The 21,578-nt window shown below is 42.0% G+C and overlaps 1 protein-coding gene across 18 annotated transcripts in view; it reads left to right on the forward strand.

The window, feature by feature from the left end:
* Window positions 1-21,578, forward strand: part of apold1b (apolipoprotein L domain containing 1b) — a 103,309-nt gene that overhangs the window by 31,461 nt on the left and 50,270 nt on the right. For 2 of the 18 annotated variants that reach the window (XM_060916940.1, XM_060916945.1), the window contains 2 exons: window positions 13,299-13,381; window positions 20,827-20,890. The exons of 11 other annotated variants lie outside the window; for them this stretch is intronic. The gene's annotated coding sequence lies outside the window, so the exon portion shown is untranslated. Of the gene's footprint in view, window positions 1-5,625; window positions 5,658-13,298; window positions 13,382-19,964; window positions 20,107-20,826; window positions 20,891-21,578 lie in introns of those variants that run through there. 5 more of the 18 variants (XM_060916942.1, XM_060916944.1, XM_060916943.1 and 2 more) reach the window with 3 other exon arrangements.

Raw genomic sequence — 21,578 nt, forward strand, 5'->3', positions numbered from 1 at the left:
CAAAGAAGACATGGGTTTTAAGGCATGGTTGAACAAGCGCATAGTAAAACTACAGGATGTATATGAGGATTATACTCTGTCATTCTCTGAGCTAAAGGCAAAGTTTGATATACCGCAGAATCACTTTTTCTTTAAATATTTACAACTTAGAAGTTTTATTCTGGCACACTTAAACAATTCAGTGCAACAGCCTCCATTCTCCATCTTAGAAACACAAGCTACAAAAGACTGTTTTGGCAAAAGACTGGTCTCCCAGTTTTATAACATGTTGGTTGAAAATCATAAGGAAAACGCTGATAGTAAGAGACAGGAGTGGATACGAGACTTACAAGAAGATATTTCACTCGTTGAATGGAGCAAAATATGCTTAAAAACACACTCAAACCATCAACACTCGTTTGAGAATGATACAATTCAATTGGATAATGTGAACATACATCTCCCCTGTACAATTAAATAAATTTGATCCTAATATACCTGATCTATGTTATAAGTGTAACAATCACCAGGGTACACTTTATCACTGTTTATGGAAATGTGAAGAGGTACAAAAATTTTGGAGCTCAGTGTTAAGGTATATCTCTCAGATCACAACTTTCCCCTGTACCTTTATGCCCCAAGTTATGTATTTTAGGCATGTATCCAGATAACTGTACTTTATCATGTAAGGAAAGAAAAATGGTTGACCTTTGTTTACTACAGGCCAAACGTTGTATTGCATTGTGTTGGAAGAATGTTGGTTGCCCCTCTTTTAACCACTGGTTAAATAACTTGATATCGAGTTTGGCTCTCGCGAAACTGACCTATATTGTTAAAAAGAGGGCTTCTGAATTTTATAACATTTGGAAGTTATTTCTGGAGCTGTTGAGGAGTGGAGATGTGGGGGAGACATTGGGAGAATAAGTATAATGAAAAATATCTAATTTGATGTTGGGAATATTCGCTGTATCCTACTTTTTTTTTTCTGTGTGTATTTTCATTTATTTATTTATTTTCATTATTATTTTCATCACTGCCATGTGTTGTTGATGTTTTAAATGTTAGATGTTGTTGTATTAACACCAAAAAACAATAAATATATGTTTTAAGAATTAAGTTTACTGCCAAGTATGTTCTCATATACAGTGGTGCTTGAAAGTTTGTGAACCCTTTAGAATTTTCTATATTTCTGCATAAATATGACCTAAAACATCATCGGATTTTCACACAAGTCCTAAAAGTAGATAAAGAGAACCCAGTTAAACAAATGAGACAAAAATATTATACTTGGTCATTTATTTATTGAGGAAAATGATCCAATATTACATATCTGTGAGTGGCAAAAGTATGTGAACCTTTGCGTTCAGTATCTGGTGTGACCCCCTTGTGCAGCAATAACTGCAACTAAACATTTGTGGTAACTGTTGATCAGTCCTGCACACCGGCTTGGAGGAATTTTAGTCCATTCCTCCATATAGAACAGCTTCAATTCTGGGATGTTGGTGGGTTTCCTCACATGAACTGCTCGCTTCAGGTCCTTCCACAACATTTCCATTGGATTAAGGTCAGGACTTTGACTTGGCCATTCCAAAACATTAACTTTATTCTTCTTTAACCATTCTTTGGTAGAACGACTTGTATGCTTAGGGTTGCTGTCTTGCTGCATGACTCACCTTCTCTTGAGATTTAGTTCATGGACAAATGTCCTGATATTTTCCTTTAGAATTTGCTGGTATAATTCAGAATTCATTGTTCCAACAATGATGGCAAACCATCCTGGCCCAGATGCAGCAAAACAGGCCCAAACCATGATACTACCACCACCATGTTTCACAGAAGGGATAAGGTTCTTATGTTGGAATGCAGTGCTTTCCTTTCTCCAAACATAACGCTTCTCATTGAAACCAAAAAGTTCTATTTTGATCTCATTTGTCCACAAAACATTTTCCAGTAGCCTTCTGGCTTGTCCACGTGATCTTTAGCAAACTGCAGATGAGCAGCAATGTTGTTTTTGGAGAGCAGTGGCTTTCTCCTTGCAACCCTGCCATGCACACCATTGTTGTTCAGTGTTCTCCTGATGGTGGACTCATGAACATTGGCTAATGTTAATGTGAGAGAGGTCTTCAGTTGCTTAGAAGTTACCTTGGGGTCCTTTGTGACCTAGCCGACTATTACACACCTTGCTCATGGAGTGATCTTTGTTGGTTGACCACTCCTGGGGAGGGTAATGGTCTTGAATTTCCTCCATTTGTACACAATCTGTCTGACTGTGGATTGGTGGAGTCCAAACTCTTTAGAGAGGGTTTTGTAACCTTTTCCAGCCTGATGAGCATCAGCAACGCTTTTTCTGAGGTCCTCAGAAATCTCCTTTGTTCGTGTCATGATACACTTCCACAAACATGTGTTGTGAAGTTCAGACTTTGATAGATCCCTGTTCTTTAAATAAAACAGGGTGCCCACTCACACCTGATTGTCATCCCATTGATTGAAAACACCTGACTCTAATTTCACCTTCAAATTAACTGCTAATCCTAGAGGTTCACATACTTTTAGCACTCACAGATATGTAATATTGGATCATTTTCCTCAGTAAATAAATGACCAAGTATAATATTTTTGTCTCATTTGTTTAACTGGGTTCTCTTTATCTACTTTTAGGACTTGTGTGACAATATGATGATGTTTTAGTTCATATTTATGCAGAAATATAGGAAATTCTAAAGGGCTCACAAACTTTCAAGCACCACTGTAGAAGGAATTTGCTTTGGTGATAGAACAATTTAGCAAAGACAGAAAGTAGCTATATACATAGACTAAGAAATAGAAAAATCTGAAATATACAAATTTGAAAAGTGGACAGATTTAAGGGGTATGTGTATGAGTTGTTGGAGTCCAGACTGTACAGTATGTCCGGAATGTGCAAAAATAGGTCACATGATGATGATGAAGATAGAGAAGAGACATGATAAGAGTGCATGAAAGGAAAAGAATGTGTAGTGAGCTAAGTCAATAACCAAGCTGTACAGTGTGAGCTGGAATGTGCAATAAAGGTTCACAGAATGGAGATGCATGACATGGCCTTAAAATGTGGAAAAATGCAGTTCAGAGACAAAGTGCAAAGAGATGAGGATGGACTCAATGATGGTGGTATAAAAGTGCACCATCATTGTCTTTGGCAGATTGAACTTCTTCAACTGCTGCAGGAAGTACATCCTCTGCTGTGCTTTTTTGGTGAGCGAGAAGGTATACATCTCCCACTTAAGGTCCTGGGTAATTATAATGCCCAGGAAGCGGAAATGCTCCACAGAGGTTACTGGGGAGTCAAACTGGGTGATGGGGGAGGGTGTGGCAGAGCGCGTCCTAAAGTCCACAATCCTCTCCACTGTCTTGAGAGCATTGAGCTCCAAGTTGTTCTGCCTGCACCAGGACACCAGATGGTCAATCTCCCACCTGTAGGCAGACTCATCCTCATCAGAGATGAGTTCAATGAGGGTGGTGTCATCTGCGGACTTTAGGAGCTTGACAGACTGATGATTTGAGGTGCAGCTGTTGGTGTACAGGGAGAAGACTAGAGGAGAAAGGATGCAGCCTTGGGGGGATCTGGTGCTGATGGTTCGGGAGTCAGAGATGTTTCCTCCTAGCTTCATGTGCTGCTTCCTGTCAGACAGGAAGTCAGTGATCCACGTGCAAGTGGTGTCAGGCACGTTCAGCTGGGAGAGCTTGTCCTGCAGAAGAGCCAGGAGGATGGTGTTGAAGGCGGAACTGAAATCCACAAACAGGATCCTAGCAGAGTCCAGGTGCTGGAGGATGACCTGAAGAGCCATGTTCAGCAGATCTGTTGGGTATGTAGGCGAACTGCATGGGGTCCGGGAGCAGGTCAGTGATGGCTTTGAGGTGGTAAAGCACAAGGTGCTCAAAGGATTTAATGACTACAGAAGTCAGGGTGATGGGTCTGTAGTCATTTAATCCTGTGATCCTTAGCTTTATGGGAACAGGGATAATGGTGGAGGCCTTGAAGTAGGCTGGCACATGACATTTTTCCAGTGAGGTGTTGAAGATGTCTGTGAGTATTGGAGACAGTTGATCAGCACAGTGCTTCAGAGTAAATCGTGAGACTGAGTCGGGACCTGCTGCTTTGCAGGGGTTCAGCTTCTTAAAGAGCTTGTTAACGTCTCCTTCCAGAATGGAGAGAGTTAACGCTGTGGTGGAGGGTGGATGGGCCTCTGAGGTGTGAAGTTGTAGAGAGGTCCTTGCAGCATTAGAGGTGGTGGGCTGGAGTATGGAGTCATGGGGGATGTTATTAGGATGGTCCCATTGTCTTTCAAAGTGACAGTAGAACTCCTTCAGTTGGTTGGCCAGGTGCAAGTCATTAACAGAGTGGGGAGGCTGAAGGTTTGTGGTTGATCTGTTTGAGCCCTTTCCAGACAGACATAGGTGGTGTTTACATTAGACCATATCCGTCTCGTTTTCGTCGCGGATGCACTGCCCGTGCACATTAAAACGCCGGGAAACGACTCCACAGGCGGAACAACTTGAATCCGCCAGGGCCCACGTATTCAACCCAGTTCGTATCTGATCCGGTGCTGTGTAAACATTGAGGAATGTGGAAACGCAGTGCTGAGCTCTAGCTGACGTCGTCATTGGACAACGTCACTGTGACATCCACCTTCCTGATTCGCTGGCGTTGGGATCACACACACAGCGGCTCAGTCCCGAATCACTGCTCGTGCGCTTCACTCGCGCGCTCTGTGAGCTGCGCAGGGCTGGAGTGCGCACCCTCCAGAGGGCACTCGCTGTTCAGGGCGGAGTGATTTGGAGCGCAGGAGGAAGCGCTGAGCCGCACTGAGGTTTATTTACACATTTCAACTTTTTTACCTCCTTCAGGCGCTTAAACTCAGTGAGAACATGAACATCACAGCCAGGTGTGTTTATCTGCTGGAGAAGGTGTTCGCTTGCCATCCTTCCACTTGCAAGTGGTGAGTGACTTGCGCATGCCCGATATGCACTGGGATCATGTGACGTGCCGTCTAATTAGTCATGTGATTAGCGTATCCGTGTATTGGCGTTGCTGTGTGCACGCGAATCGTGTATTGGTGTTGCTGTGTGCACGCGAATCGTTTTAAAAAGTTAATCTGATGATCCGCTGATAAGGTCTAATGTAAACACCACCATAGTCATTGACTGTCTGAGAACTGGTGTTGGAGTTTCTCAGAGTTAGGTTCTTTCACTGCCTTGCTAAACCTGTCCCTAGACTCTTTTAAACCTGTCCCTGTCTCTACTTCTGAACACTTGTTCCTTTTGCTGCCTTAGCTGTCTGAGCTTATCTGTGAACCAAGGTTTATCATTATTGTAACTCACCCTGGTCAGTGATGGAATGCAGCAGTCCTCACAGAAGCTAATGTAGGACGTCACAACCTTTGTGTACTCATTCAGACTATTGGTAGCAGTCCTGAACACATCTCAGTTTGTGCAGTCCAAGCACGCCTGAAGGTTCTCTGCATCTTCATTGCTCCACAGCTTAGATGCCCTCACTACAGGTTTCCTCAGCTTTAATTTTTGCCTGTATGCAGGAATCAGGTGGCCCATGACGTGGTCAGAGGGGGTCTACTAGTAGCTATGCCGGATCCAAAGACAGTCCTCCTGTCAGAACATGTGTTGTGAAACGACATAAGATAAAGGTACTGTACGTAGAGCTATAGATTCTACATGATAATCATAAATGTAATCATAAAGTCGGCGTGATATTAGTCATGTATTTGCTTGTGAAAGCTTGCGGCTTTCATGTAACTGCCGCCTAGCAATGAGAGGCAAAGGGTAAAGAGGGTAGGCTATCATAGATTCTATTCGGAAGAGATCAACACAATTCTAGACTCCCAGAAGAGGAAGAGCTAGCACTAGAGAGTTCACCGGCGTTTTCATGCGCCATTTCCATTGAGTAGAACCAGAGTAGAACAGCCAGTGAACCGCAGCGTGTTCTTCCGCTGACGTCACAACATGGCCGCGAGCCACGGACCCAGTTTTCTTGCGCTGTGCAATTAAAAGTTGGATATTCGCGTAACAACAGCTTCTTTTCACGTAATTATAACAGAAATCTAACATGTTTGCCATGTTGTATAGTTTATTTAAGAAATTGCATAGAGTCATGTTCGTGTCATCAGCCCTTTAATAAACTGTTTGTATTTTGGTAGTTCGTGGCTGAGCTTACCTTTGTTAAAGTCACCAAAGACAATAACTAGGGAGTCTGGGTTAGTCTGCTCCATACCGAGTATCTGATTGGCCAGCATGCCCTGTGCGTTCTGCACATTGGCCTGTGGTGGAATGTAAACAAATGCACATGGGGAGTAGAAGGGTTTACAATTAATGAAAAATGATTCCAGGTTGGGAGAACAGTGTTTCAGGATCACTGACACATCCCTGCACCAGCCACTGTTGGCATAAAAACAGATTCCACCACCCTTTGTTTTACTGGAGAGATCCATGTTATGGTCCACTCTGAAAAGTTGGAAGCCAGCCAGCTGCAGCGCAAAGTCCGGAATGAGTCCGCATAGCCACGTCTCCTTGAAGCATAAAACGGAAGATGAATGAAAGTCCCTGTTTCTCCCCATCAGCAGCTGGAGTTCATCCAGTTTGTTGCACAATGAACACACATTAGAGAGAAATATCACAGGTAGAGGAGTGTGAAATCCGTGCCGACGGAGGCGCATGAGTGCACCAGCGCATTTTCCTCTCCTCTGGCATCTCTCTGAGTGACAAAGGTAAGCACATCTTTGATCAGAATGTCCAGTGTTTCCATGGAAGACACCAGAAAAGTTGGCAATAAGTCTGCTGGAGTTGTTCCCCTGATGTTCACGAGCTCCTCTCTGGTGAAAGAGATTTGAGTATTGCAGCGGTGAACTGAGTTTGCAAACAAAATAAGACAAAACAATGTGCACTAACACACTGAGGCAGCCATCTGCGGTGCCATCTTGGTGATTGTAGGTTTGCTAGTTTTACAGGTATTTTTACTAAATATGTATGCCTCCTTGTGTAGCATATAAATGCCACAATGATATTAAAAAGAAGTCACACACTGGAACTAGACTACATTTCTGCAGAGAAAATGCAAAGTGTGCTTGCTCAGGTGTAGCAGAGTGTTACCGACAGAAACTGGATCAAACATGAGATTTAACGCTGCAAAAGTTGTTTTCTTTTTTTCTTACATGATCTACAAAAAGTGTGTGGCAAAGTGTGTGTGTGTGGTTGCGCACTCTAAAATATTGGTTTAAAATGACTCAACTTGCAGCGTGACAACACTTCTCGTTCTAAAATATATATTTTTTTACAACCCCGATTCCAAAAAAGTTGGGACAAAAGTACAAATTGTAAATAAAAACGGAATGCAATAATTTACAAATCTCAAAAACTGATATTGAATTCACAATAGAACATAGACAACATAAATGTCGAAAGTGAGACATTTTGAAATTTCATGCCAAATATTGGCTCATTTGAAGTTTCATGACAGCAACACATCTCAAAAAAGTTGGGACAGGGGCAATCAGAGGCTGGAAAAGTTAAAGGTACAAAAAAGGAACAGCTGGAGGACCAAATTGCAACTCATTAGGTCAACTGGCAATAGGTCATTAACATGACTGGGTATAAAAAGAGCATCTTGGAGTGGTAGCGGCTCTCAGAAGTAAAGATGGGAAGAGGATCACCAATCCCCCTAATTCTGCGCTGACAAATAGTGGAGCAATATCAGAAAGGAGTTCGACAGTGTAAAATTGCAAAGAGTTTGAACATATCATCATCTACAGTGCATAATATCATCAAAAGATTCAGAGAATCTGGAAGAATCTCTGTGCGTAAGGGTCAAGGCCGGAAAACCATACCGGGTGCCTGTGATCTTCGGGCCCTTAGACGGCACTGCATCACATACAGGCATGCTTCTGTATTGGAAATCACAAAATGGGCGCAGGAATATTTCCAGAGAACATCATCTGTGAACACAGTTCACCATGCCATCCGTCGTTGCCAGCTAAAACTCCTATAGTTCAAAGAAGAAGCCATATCTAAACATGATCCAGAAGCGCAGACGTCTTCTCTGGGCCAAGGCTCATTTAAAATGGACTGTGGCAAAGTGGAAAACTGTTCTGTGGTCAGACGAATCAAAATTTGAAGTTCTTTATGGAACTCAGGGACGCCGTGTCATTCGGACTAAAGAGGAGAAGGACGACCCAAGTTGTTATCAGCGCTCAGTTCAGAAGCCTGCATCTCTGATGGTATGGGGTTGCATTAGTGCGTGTGGCATGGGCAGCTTACACATCTGTAAAGACACCATCAATGCTGAAAGGTATATCCAGGTTCTAGAGCAACATATGCTCCCATCCAGATGACGTCTCTTTCAGGGAAGACCTTGCATTTTCCAACATGACAATGCCAAACCACATACTGCATCAATTACAGCATCATGGCTGCGTAGAAGAAGGGTCCAGGTACTGAACTGGGCAGCCTGCAGTCCAGATCCTTCACCCATAGAAAACATTTGGTGCATCATAAAATGGAAGATGCGACAAAAAAGACCTAAGACAGTTGAGCAACTAGAATCCCCCATTAGCCAAGAATGGGTTAACATTCCTATCCCTAAACTTGAGCAACTTGTCTCCTCAGTCCCCAGACGTTTACAGACTGTTGTAAAGAGAAAAGGGAATGTCTCACAGTGGTAAACATGGCCTTGTCCCAACTTTTTTGAGATGTGGTGTTATCATGAAATTTAAAATCACCTAATTTTTCTCTTTAAATGATACGTTTTCTCAGTTTAAACATTTTGATACGTCATCTATGTTCTATTCTGAATAAAATATGGAATTTTGAAACTTCCACATCATTGCATTCCGTTTTTATTTACAATTTGTACTTTGTCCCAACTTTTTTGGAATCGGGGTTGTACATGATCTACATGGTGCTGGGTAGATTAACATAGAGTATGGCATTATTCAGGATGGACGTGTCGGAGTTGTAATGGTGTTTATCTCAAAAGCTGTAGGAGAAGTAGTAGTGGTGCCAAAAAACATAATAATAATAAAGTAAACTTAAGAATAGTAGTGTGCTTCATGCTACTTTGTGTTTAGCAAGCACACTAATAACTCTCCTGTTTTCCCCAAGTAGCCATGAGTCTCCCAAGTGAATTGTCTCTAAGCTGCATAGCGCATAGAACTGTAAAATGAAAAGTATTTATATTAAAGATATTGACACCATTCCAACTCTGACACATCCAGCCTGATCTGGTGGAGTGCGCTTGTATATAGCTTTTGGATAGATGCACCTGTTCTCTCGTTCTTGTCGCTTTTCTGTTTTGTTTTTTTTCCCATAGAGAATGGATGGGCTCACAAATCAAATCATCCTGCTCAGACACGCTTCATCGGAGACCCACCAAACTTCATGTGATACCTCAGGCCAACTCCCTCGACATATACATGAAATCGGTTCTGACCCGCACTCATCTTTTCCTTTCTTTTCACTCATCCCTTTTCCCCCTGTTCATATCCATTCATTTTTTTCCTCCATTCAAATGAATGAAGTTTCAGGAGAAAAACTTGGTGTCATGTCATGCTTCGCACTCTAAAATCTCTGTTTTAAATCATGCCACTCTCTCTGTTAGTCTACCCAGCACCATGTAGATCATGTGAAAAAGATTTTAGAGTGCAAAGTGTCATGTCACACTGCGAGTTGAGCCATTTTGGAGCATGCAGGCACACACACCTACATATACTACACACACTTTGCCACACACACTTTCTGGATATCATATTAAAAAAAAAATTGCGGCGCGAGGTCTCATGTCTGATCCAGTTTCTGTCTGTGACCCTCTGCCACAGCTGAGCGAGCACACGTTGCAGTTCCTCTGTGGAAATGCAGTCTAGTTCAAGCTTGTGATTTTCTTTTTAGCATCATTTTGGCATTTATATGCTACACATTGAGGCAATATTTATTTAAAAACATAAATTTAGTAAAATACTTGTAAAACTAGCAAAACTACGATGTAAACAGAATATAAACAGCTGAGTTGATCCAAGCGACCACTATCTGATGTCATCGCATACGTCATCACCGCAAGAAACCCATCTGGCATTTTAAAGAAAATTAATTTTTCTTGAACACTAAATTTTCTGCGAAAATGAAAGTTTGATTTTTGAAATCTGCAACTACTTTTACTTAAAATAAGTTTGAGAATAAATCCACAGGAGGAGCCCTTTGAGAGAGAAAAAAAGAGAGTCTTGAGAAGGAACGACTGTTTATGGTAGATAGATAGATAGATAGATAGATAGATAGATAGATAGATAGATAGATAGATAGATAGATAGATAGATTGATAGTTGATTGATTTTACTTTATTGCTCCCAAGCTGCTATAGGAACTACCTTGACTCACAGATATAACTATAATTGGTTAAAAGCACATCAATTAATCAATAATAATTACAATTGTTGGCAATTTGCTAAGGTTTAAGGGTAACAAAACACTTCAGGATGTGCTGTTGTTAGATTGTGAAGTTTCTGTTTTCCTCTTCAATAAAGATGCAAGCAGGCACAGACTTAGAAGAAAAGAAAAATGTTTTATTGAAGCTTCATGCTGTTCGTGCACAGATGTTTTTCTCTCTGAGTGCTAGAGACACTTTCACTTCTCTCACACCTTCCCATTAAAAACAAAACAAAACAAAAAACCCTCTTTCCCATAACACCCAAGTACTGTGGGCACATCTGAACACACACTATCCTTCACATGCAGAGTTATGAAGATCTAAGAAAACCCCCTTAACGATTCTTCACTCTGCCCTTTTTGATTAATTAAGTCATTTACAATCAAAAGAATGGGTATATAGGTGCTTAAATATGATTTTATAATTTTATCTAAAGTCTTATAATTTAAATGATTCCACAAAATTGAGTCATACATGAGCTGATAGCCAATGAGGTGCGTAGCGTCGAGTCGGCTATAAGCTATGTACGATGCGATTGAGTGGAATAACTGTTTGTTTTATTCTATCCACATTCACTGGATTTTGAGAAACAGAGCATTTTTATTTTATGCAAATTCAATAAATAAAAAACTGTATACAAAACATCTGGCAATCATTTCCGCTTAGAATGTAAACAAACTGGTGAAATAACAGTAGCAATTTGTGAAAAATACTATAATAATAATAATAATAATAATATTTATTCTTGAAAAATTCAAAAAGATACATTTTTACCATCAAATACTTTTATTATTCCATATTTTGTTGCTTTTTTTATTTTTTGGGGGTTGTCTTCTTTAGGGTTTTTTAGCGGTTGGCAAACCAACTTAAAGGTGTATTACTGCCACTGACTGGGCTGGAGTGTGGAACAGGAGCTATGGGGGGGGGGAACAAACAAAAAAACTGTATTCTTTTAGCGATTTCTGTTTCTTTTAAATACTTGAAAATAATTTTTGTGGTTTTGTTTTTGAGTAGAGTTTTTTTTTTTTTAATTTCATCCTCGGTTGGTTCAGCAACACGCTCTGCTGTTTTGTTTTTCTCTACTCATAGTAGGGGAGAGTGGGGTAAGATGAGCCACTTTTTACATTTTTCATCATAACTACATGTTAAAGCCATTTTTGCTTCCAGTCTACACACCATACCAAATTTCAAAGTGTACTGTTACTATCTGAGCAAAACATAATTGATAAGCTCTTATGGTTAGAGTGATATTACCTCTTGAAAAAAAAATGTCAAGTGGCTCAACTTACCCCATGCACGGGGTAAGATGAGCCACTGTGTGGGGTAAATTGAGCCAACACAAAACATGTTAGGTTAACAAAGTAAACAACTTTTATTATTAGAAATGCAATCAATGAATCAAGTCAAGTCAATCAAGTGGGGGATAGGGCCGTTGCATAGAGAAGGGGAGATGAAGAGAGAGGTGATAGAACGAGATGGGATAGGGAGGGATAGATAGATGGATAGAGAGAGAGAGATGCGTAGATAGATAGAAAGAGGGATGGTTAGAGAGGGAATGAGAGAGATACTATATTATAGAAATTACTAAAACAGTAGAACAGTGCTAAAAAATCTTATTTCTTTCAGTAGGTTAAAACATTGCTAAAACATGCAGCAATCATTCCATCAATCATTCAATCATTTCATCATTATTCAATGTTCCAAGTGTTCAAATGGCAAGGGAACACCATTTGCCTCTCCCTCCGTGCTGTCCCCCCAACAGTAAAGGGGCGGGGCAATTTTTTCACAATATCCTGTCTTGACAGGACAGCCTTATCTTTCTCTTTGAACACAAAGGTTGGCTTTCTTGCAGAGCCATGGCATGACCGGCTTCTTTTGAGAAATCTTGCCTCTATTTCGAAGACATCCAATTTGATTATCTGGCCAATGAAGAAATGCACTTTCTTCTTCCCTGTGTATTTTGCCACAACATAATCCCCCACATCTAACTGGTCTTCCTCATCTGATGTCATATATATATATATATATATATATATATATATATATATATATATATATATATATATATGACCAGTAAATGTGAAAACTTAAGTGTCATCCATATTGGGTAAGCTCAGCCACCAATGGGGTAAGTTGAGCCAGTGGCTCAACTTGCCCCACATCTAATGGCTCATCTTACCCCGTGGCCACCATTTTGTAGAAAAATGCTAATAAAGGGGATTAGGCTAATCAAAATTATTTTTATTAGCATTCATATCATAGCTTAGAAAGCCACTAACTTAACCCTAATGTGTCTAAATATTATTCTACTTTTGTCTTCTCTCAATCATCTTCACTGTGGACAAACATGGAATTGACTTAGAAAGCACAAAAACACATTTTTATAAATATGTCCCTCACCTAGTTTGACATGTGGTGCTCCTCTCCACAAGTGTAAGTAAATGGTCCCGCCCCCCTTTGAATGTGGTCACATGGTCACATTTGTTTACTGTTTCTTAGAAACAGGGGGTGGCTCATCTTACCCCCTGGCTCATCTTACTCTGCTCTCCCCTATATGAGCTAATAGCCTAGTAGTAGAGTAGCCAATCAGAGCGTGCGATTGCTCATATCCAGTGAATGTGGATAGAATAAATTTATATTTATGTATAGTCAAGTTCTGTCCTTCGTAATAATCCTCAAGAATCTGTGCAGTTTCTCCACTTGAAAGAGAGAGACCCATCTACTCTGGACTTCACTCAATGACCAAACAGCTTTTTCTTTTTCTTCTTTTCTTTGCAGGTGCAGAAATTAAGTTTGACAGTTTAATGTCATTTGTTGTAAGGAATTAACTGTATTTCATTAGTTCCGTTTGTCTCATTAGCCTTGTTGGGTGAAAAATTGGCTACCACTCCAGTGTTTGTAGATGTTCTGGCTCTGCACAGGCTCACCACATGGCACAAACAGGTGAGCAAATGGTCTTTTCCACTGATGCCATGCCTATGTCTTTTCTGGTCTGCTTTTACCAGGACGCTGTGTGCTGCCTTTTTTATAGTCCATGCAACACAGCGTGACCTGTAAACGGTTCCATCTGGCTCAACACCCTGTAGGTTCTTGACATTTATTTGTTCCTTTTTTTTCCCTTTTATCCATTTAAACAGTTTACATTCCTTTTTGTTGGAGTTTGATTTTCTCTTCCTCTCTTGTTATTTCACTTTTTTTCTCCAGTTTGACTTGACACCTCCCACTTGATCTTCTCATGGAAACACTGAGGAGATCCCTTGCATTAAAGGCAAACTTGGTGGTCAATTTTTAAGATTTACTACTGGCTTGACTCTCCCCCTTATAACCCATGCCTTCCTCCTCATCCTTAGCAGGATTCCGGCCACTCCATCATGAGCCTCATTGTGGGCCTCCTGAGCTAGCAGCATGGATACTCAGGCGTCATAACTTAGGATGGGAACGCTAACTTTAGCTTCCTTGATGATTTGCACTCGGCCCCCACAAATCAGCAGTTCAGAGTCTTTAGGGTTGCCACATCTGAGTTGTGAAAAACCGGGACGCCCGTGGGGGGGCATGGTTACTGACTGGGCGGAGGTTGATGACAAACCATTTTATAAAGGAAGTTTTTAATGCAAGTATCTTACCTGGCTATTGTCTTGAACTCCCTGCAGACACGCTCCCTGACGCACACGCACTGGCCCTGGACTCTGTCTCCTTTCCCTGCTGCTCTCCCTCTCTATATATCAAATCTGTGCTCACTCTAGGACCCAAATTGTTTTAGCGAAAAGTGCTAAAGACTCAAATTTTTCTTTAGCAATTTGCAATTTCGCTTAGCAAGAAACGCTAGAAGAACAATTTTCTTTTTAGCAAAGTAATTTTTTTAGCAAGATATGTTTTACTTCTAAATGTTTCTTCCACTGACATAATATTGAAAAATGAATTGTTATTGTAGTTTGTTGGTGTTTCAATAGTGTTTGCAAGCTTGTTTCCTGCCTTTGTCTTTCCATGTTCTTGATTTATGTTCATAGCATGCTTATTTATTCTTGAATCCTCTTATACGGCTTTATATTAGCTGATCACACAAACTTGAACTCTGCCTGCCATGGTTTAGGGAGTATACAATATTCAAGGTTGAGCAACCTTACAGAGTCATATAAACTATGTTCAATGGAAAGGTGATATATCACTTTATATTAGTGGCCTATACAAATTTGAGCTCTATCTGCCATGGTTTGGGAGTTGTAGGCAATTCAAGTTGAGCGACCTCGAGTCTGACCTTTCAAGGTCCCCCGAGGTCATGTATGCTATGTTCAGGAAAATGCTGATTTCATATTAATTGCTCATACAAACTTGAGCTTCATCTGCCATGGTTTGGGAGTTAGAGGCTATTTAGAGGTCCATGGTAACCCAAGGTCATGTATAAATTTGAACTGGCCAAGTTGGCCTGGCCAACATCAATGTCAGACCTGGCCAACATCAGTGTCGGACCTGGCCAACATCAGTGGCTGGCCTTGCTAATATATTAATTTTATTTTATTTTTTTCAAAATTCTATTTTAACATCTCAACCACTGGTATTGCCTCGTGTGTGTGTGTGTGTGTGTGTGTGTGTGTGTGTGTTTTCATTATTGAGATGTGTGTATGTGTGTGGTTGGGATTGTGTGTATGTATTGGCCCTTTTCCACTACCCTTTCTCAGCTCACTTCAGCTCACTTCAGCCCGACACGGCTCGCGTTTCGACCATCTAAGAACAGCACGACTCAGCTCGCTTCAGCCCTGCTCAGCCCCCAAAACTCGCACGGTTTTGGAGTAGGGCTGAAGCGAGCCAAACCGAGCTGAGTGAGGCTGGGGGCATGAGGAGACACTCCCCTGTGCACTGATTGGTGAGGAGGAGTGTCCTCACATGCCCACACACGTCCCGCGAGCACACTGGGATCTGTAAACACCGTAAACCCGGAAGAAGGAGAATTACGAATTACGAGAATTATGAAGCCTTATGCACCTCGCCTCATCTATACGCTCTTGCCAGTATCTGTTGGCGTTGTCGGTGACAACAAGCCACAGCACCAAGACCAGCAACACTAACGACTCCATGTCCTCCATGTTTATTGTTTACTATCCGGGTCGTGAGACTATCGCTTAAAAGCTCACTGATGTCACTGTTTGCGCCGCCTAACGACATCACCTGACGTCCACCCACTTTCGCTAACTCCACCCAATGTGTCCACCCACTTCCAGCCAGCACGGTTCAGCGCGATTGTAGTCGAAATGCAACGCCAACAGCCCCGCTCAGCTCGACTCAGTCCAACTCAGCACGGCATGGCTCAGCCCAACTCAGCCGCGTTGGTAGTGGAAAAGCGGCATATGTGTGTGATTGGGATTGTGTGTGTGTGTGTGTGTGTGTTTAGGGGGAGGGGGGTGTCTTTATGGGTCGGATGAAGGGAGCTCAGGGAGTTAAAATCAATGGTTGTTTCTTATAAATTAATCTCATAACCCAAATATAATGATATTCACCATTAATTTCTCAAATGAAACACTTGCAGTCAAAACTTTGAACCATGTGCGTCAAAACGCTTTGAAAACAAGGTACACTTGGTCGATTATATCCTGGTTCATCTGTGAGTTCTTCCAAAGTTCTGTCAGGGTTGATATTATGTAGAAAATACGTCTTTAGAATGGTTATATCGTGTTTTTATCCCTGTTACGACCCTGGTGCCAGGGGTCGTGTGTGTGGTTATGTGTGGGTGCATATGTGTTTTTTTTTTTTTTTTCCTCTCTCTCTCTCAGGTGGACGCCCCTTCTTCTTATACGCAGCTGTTCCCACTCACCTCGTTGAGGGGCCATGTTAAAAGTGAGAGGGAGACGCCTTTCGAGAGAGTTGTGAGCCGCATCTAGCGAGAGTGTGCTGCTCCTTTAAGGGGAAAGGAGCGTGTGTAATCCCGGATCTGTTTGGTTGTGGTTTGTTTGTTGTAGTGTTGGTGAGAGAACTTGACTCTTGTGTTTGTTTTTCCTTTGTTTGGAGACCAGTGACTTTTTAGTTGTTTTTTTTTCTACTTTGTGAATAAAAACGGTTTCCGTTTCGGCCCTGAGTCCGCCTCTTTTTCCTTACGGGTCGTTTTGGTTTATCTCTGTTGCTTTCCCCCATCCCCTATTTTGCCGCGGGGAACGTAACAATCCCTAACTGAGAAAGCTAACAGAATATTCTAATGTTATCTCACTTTTTAGATAAGTTTTTGTCGTACGTAAAGTTGGATAATTTATTTTAAACAAACCTCGCTATAATCTTGTTCACTAATGAGCGAGAATTTCCGACATTATCAGCACAACTCGGAAATTGATCATTTTATATATAAGGTCCGATGCTATTGGAAGACATAATTTGCGGTCAACCAATAAGACACTTCGAAACTCGGGGGCGTTGGTTATAAATCAAAACATCGAAGATGGACACGAAAGGTACTGTTTATCTTGAGAAATCGCAATTGTTTGATGGATTTTGCTTAAACTTTAAATGACTTTCGCATAAAATGCGAATACAGATGATTTTCTTTTCGCAAATTGGAATAAAACTTCGCAATTTGCGGACGTGTGAGCGGCTAGCGTGAGCCCAGCAAATATAGACTTTTAGACAACAAAACTAGCTGCCTCTGTCAATCTGCTCCATGTGGTTGCGCGCGCCGCGCGGCCACAGTAGTTGCTAGGTGATGATGGGTAAAGTAAACTTTAATTTTGCACAGGCTACAACAACGAATCAAATGAAAGCATCCCTGCGCTACGGCAACACAGGACAGCAAGTAAAATAGTGGCGGGGAAGAGAACATTGATGCAACAGCAGAATTATAGGTTTATTCAAAAGTGAAACTAATGAATATGTGAATAGAAGTGCATTTTCACAAAAAAAACGGGACAATACGCGTCCCGGGAAGGATGATCAATTTTCCGGGACAGACACTAAATAAACGGGACAATCCCGGGAAAACCAGTACATGTGGCAACCCAAAGAGTCTTGCTCTTTGTAGACTATCAGCCTGTCTGGAGTGGTGCTTGGAAAGGTTGCGTCCTCTTGTGCTGCCAGAAAAATGTATCTTGGGGCATTGTCTCGTTCCATTTCTGAGATGATTCTGGCTGAAGAGACTGCCTCCCACTTTGGACTGTTCATGGCTTGACTTTGTCCGATTTAAAGGAACAGTCCACTGTACTTCCATAATGAAATATGCTCTTATCTGAATTGAGACGAGCTGCTCCGTACCTGTCCGAGCTTTGCGCGACCTCCCAGTCAGTCAGACGCAGTCAGATGTGCTGTCACTCCTGTTAGCAATGTAGCTAGGCTCAGTATGGCCAATGGTATTTTTTGGGGGTGTAGTTAGATGCGACCAAACTCTTTCGCGTTTTTCCTGTTTACATAGGTTTATATGACCAGTGATATGAAACAAGTTCAGTTACACAAATTGAAACGTAGCGATTTTCTATGCTATGGAAAGTCCGCACTATAATGACAGGCGTACTAACACCTTCTGCGCGCTTCGGCAGCGCATTGATACGGAGCTCAGATATCAATGCGCTGCCGAAGTGTGTAGAAGGTGTTAGTACGCCTGTTGTCAAGGTCCAAGAACTGTATCAACAAAATGGTACTACCTCTTAACTTGGATTCAGCTGCGCAGCTCAAAGCACTTTCTCAGGTGTGAGGCAACCACTGCTACACACATCTCTACTTTGATAGCATCACCCTTTTGATCCAAGGGAGTTATTCTGGCTTTGGATTTCACCAGCCCGATGATCAGGCCCTGGTCTGAGCTCCATCTTTGGTACATCACTGCTCCGTGAGCATGCTTGCTTCCATCAGAAAAGATGACTGCCAAAGGGCCGTCAGTGAAGCATGGGGAAGTCGGTGCTCTAGTAAACTTGACTTTGCCAAATTGAACGTACTCTTCAAAGAGATTTATTGCATCCTCCATGAGGTCATCTGAGAGTGCTATTTCCCATATGTCTTTTACTAGACACCTTCCCCCCCCCCCCCCTTCACTTCTTGGAAGGCTCTACATACCAGGATAGCTCCTTTCTGCTTAGCCAGAGTTACCAGACCAACTGGATCATTCAGCCCTGATACTTGGCTGAGCAGTTCTTGTCGTGTCATGGGTTTTGGTTTCTGGGCTCTGATTTGCTCCTGCAGAAGGTCTTGACCAAGATCCACCTTTTTCTTTCTCTTTGAGAAATTGACTGCAACCATGATGTGGAGCTTATCCTCTTCTACTATGTAGCCCAGGCCAAGTGCTTTGTTGTTCTTGTCCCATATTTGGTTTGGTAAGACCATGGTCTTTTTCTTAGCCTTCTCTCACTTGTCACTGCACTCTTTCCTCCCACTTTGCCCAGAAAAGACCCAAGGCTTGAGCTTGAACCCTCCAGCCTTCAAGATCTGTTCCACATTTGCTGTGATAGTTTTCAGCTGGTCAAGGTCATTGTGGGATGTAAAAATGTCATCACATGACAGTGCGGGTTTGGAGCAATGAGGTGACACGCATACCATACTGGCCCATTTCAGTTTATGACTGTGCCTTTGGATAGCTTAATTGCAGCCCCTCGATCAACCATGTCATGCACTTGAGCAGCATAGGCAACTATCCATTCAAGTTCTTTGGCTAGTTGCTTTTTCTGTTTTGAGGAATATAGCCTTGACTATCTTCTTATTGTTTGGAAGGGAGGCTGGATCCTCCACCCATGGATATCTGGTGTGCTAGTTGGGTTCATTTCTGCGAGTCTTCTGCGATGTAGGTGAGACCTTGTCTTATGACTTTAAGTTCTCTCTCCTCAGCAAGAGTCATTTCCTTGCTGCTTGACTGGTAATTCCTAAAGTGGCAACCCCCACATTTTCACTTGCATGTTGCACCAATGCTATCCCATCTCCACCACTCTAGGAAGTCTTAATGGGAGGCTGAAGTACTTGCCTCCTGGAACTGAATGGTGACTTGTTTTGTTTGTTTGTTTGCTGGAGGTTGCTCTGGGATCCTGCTGGTGAGTGCCTCATATTTTACAACAGCTGCTCTCATCGACCTTGCAAAATGTGTTTTGGGCAAGTGGGCTGACACAGTAAGCTCCTCAAAGAGCTCAGGATGCATCCCCCTGACTGTCTTTCTCAGTGGTCCATCCCACAGCATGAGGTCTCCAATAGCTCTGATCCTCTGTGGTGTTAGCTGACTTTCTCTATGGCTTATGAGCAAACTTATTTCTCTGGGCCTCACAAGTTCATCCAGCGATACATCTGGGAAGAATTTCTGGAGCTGCTTTGGTGTCGCATGTTTTTGGATATCCGCAATGCTATCAAGTCCGTAACAAACCAATTGTTATGGTTTGAGAGTGCCTTTAGGAGTCTTTACTCTGATCTTTAGGAGGTACAGTTTTGTTTCCACATGAGTCTTCATCCCCCCAACTCTATGGACGACAAGTGTGATTCTCTCACTTCTGAGGTTCAGCCTGCTTGCAGCCTTGTGGGTTATAATAATTGGCATCTGAAGCCAAATCAATGAATGTCTCAATTTTCTGTCCAACTTTAGCTGTAATTTTTGAGAAGCGTCATTATCACTGGCAGCTCTTGTAGTCCACTTTCCGCTAAAAGGCTTGGCTGCTCTTCTGCAGTAATGAAGGCTCTGGATGCAATGTTGGAAAACACATCTCGGCATTGTTTTGCCAGTTCAGGTGAGAGTTTACTGAAAAACTCCTCTTGGTCACCTGTGTATTTCCTCTTGCTTTTATCTTCCTCCAGACCAAATCTGCTCCTCTTCTGACCCACGCTGGCTTTTTTTTTTTTCCTTGCTTCAGCATTGGGGCAAAGAAAAGTAATGGTGCTCTGGAGTATTCTCCTTGAAGTCTTGGTTTCTGCACAGGTAGCCGGGTTTGCAGTATGAATTGTCATGAATCTCCAGACATCTTTTGCATGCTCCCAGCTTGCTTACTGCAGCTTTTCTCTCTGACAGCTTTAGTGCTCAGAACTGTTTGCAAAAATAGAGCTTCCTCTTGTGTTTCCCATCACCACAGGCTTACACACCCTGCATGATCATTGCTTGACTTGGTTCTGGCATACCTTGATTCCAGCCTGGTTTCTTTCCTGCTTTGTTCCTTCTCCCTCAGTTGCTCAAGCTGCTCATATATGCTCTCCTGCTCTTTGCAAGAGACCGTCGAACCGAATATCTCATGCCACAGCATTCCTCTTATCAGCTGCATAGACAAGCCATTCCTTCTTAAGGATTTCTGGGAGTTTACTTTCAATGGATTTTGTTACAAGAGGATGTTCAATAGCACCTGTGTTTCCAAGGTCACTCAAGTCTTGAAGTGCCTTCTCCGCAGCTTGAATTAATTCCACAATTCTCCTTGGCTGATGACTTCTGACAGCTTGCATTTTCTGTAACTCCTCCACAGTGGCAATGGACATTGGATTACCAAAGTGGTTTTCTAGGGCACTGAAGATGTCATCTGCAGTACTGTAAGTAGTAAGCTGAAGATCTCTTGTGATTTTATTTATTTATATATATATATATATATATATATATATATATATATATATATATATATATATATATATTTTTTTTTTTTAATTTAATTTTATTTTTTTTTTAATTGTCAAGACTGTCCAGGAGTTGAAACTTTTTTTCACCTCTTTTGAGCCGGTTGGCTCACCCTGTTTGATGCACTTCCCAGCCTTTTTTCCACCTGTGGAAATCATGTTTGTTGCCAGTAAATTTGGGGAGGGCTGTTGGTTTTAATTTGAAGGTTGGTATGGGACAATTGGAGATAATTGCCATGTGGGTTGTCATTTCAGCATCATCTTTTATCCTTGCCTGGATGAAGTCAGCCTTTTTGGAAACCAACCTGGGGATGTGGAGTTCGAGCCCTCTTAGTACTCTCTGAAGGTCATCTTGAACATGTGGAGGGACCCACCATTTCCATCGGCCATGTACCTCCTTTGCAGTCTTTACCAGTCCTTGCAGATGGTTGAGCATGAATTCATATGCCTCTTGGCCAACATTGGGTTTCACAGCAGTGACACGCTCACACACAGTCTCTGCTGCCTGTAGTGCTGTAGACATTTCAACATTTCCGAAGTTGGTCCAAAGAGTTTCCTGGATCAGACTTTTGACCACCTTCAGTTTCAGCTCACACTGACACTTCGC

The sequence above is a fragment of the Neoarius graeffei genome, chromosome 3 (assembly GCF_027579695.1).
Source record: "Neoarius graeffei isolate fNeoGra1 chromosome 3, fNeoGra1.pri, whole genome shotgun sequence".
Taxonomy (NCBI): Eukaryota; Metazoa; Chordata; class Actinopteri; order Siluriformes; family Ariidae; genus Neoarius; species Neoarius graeffei.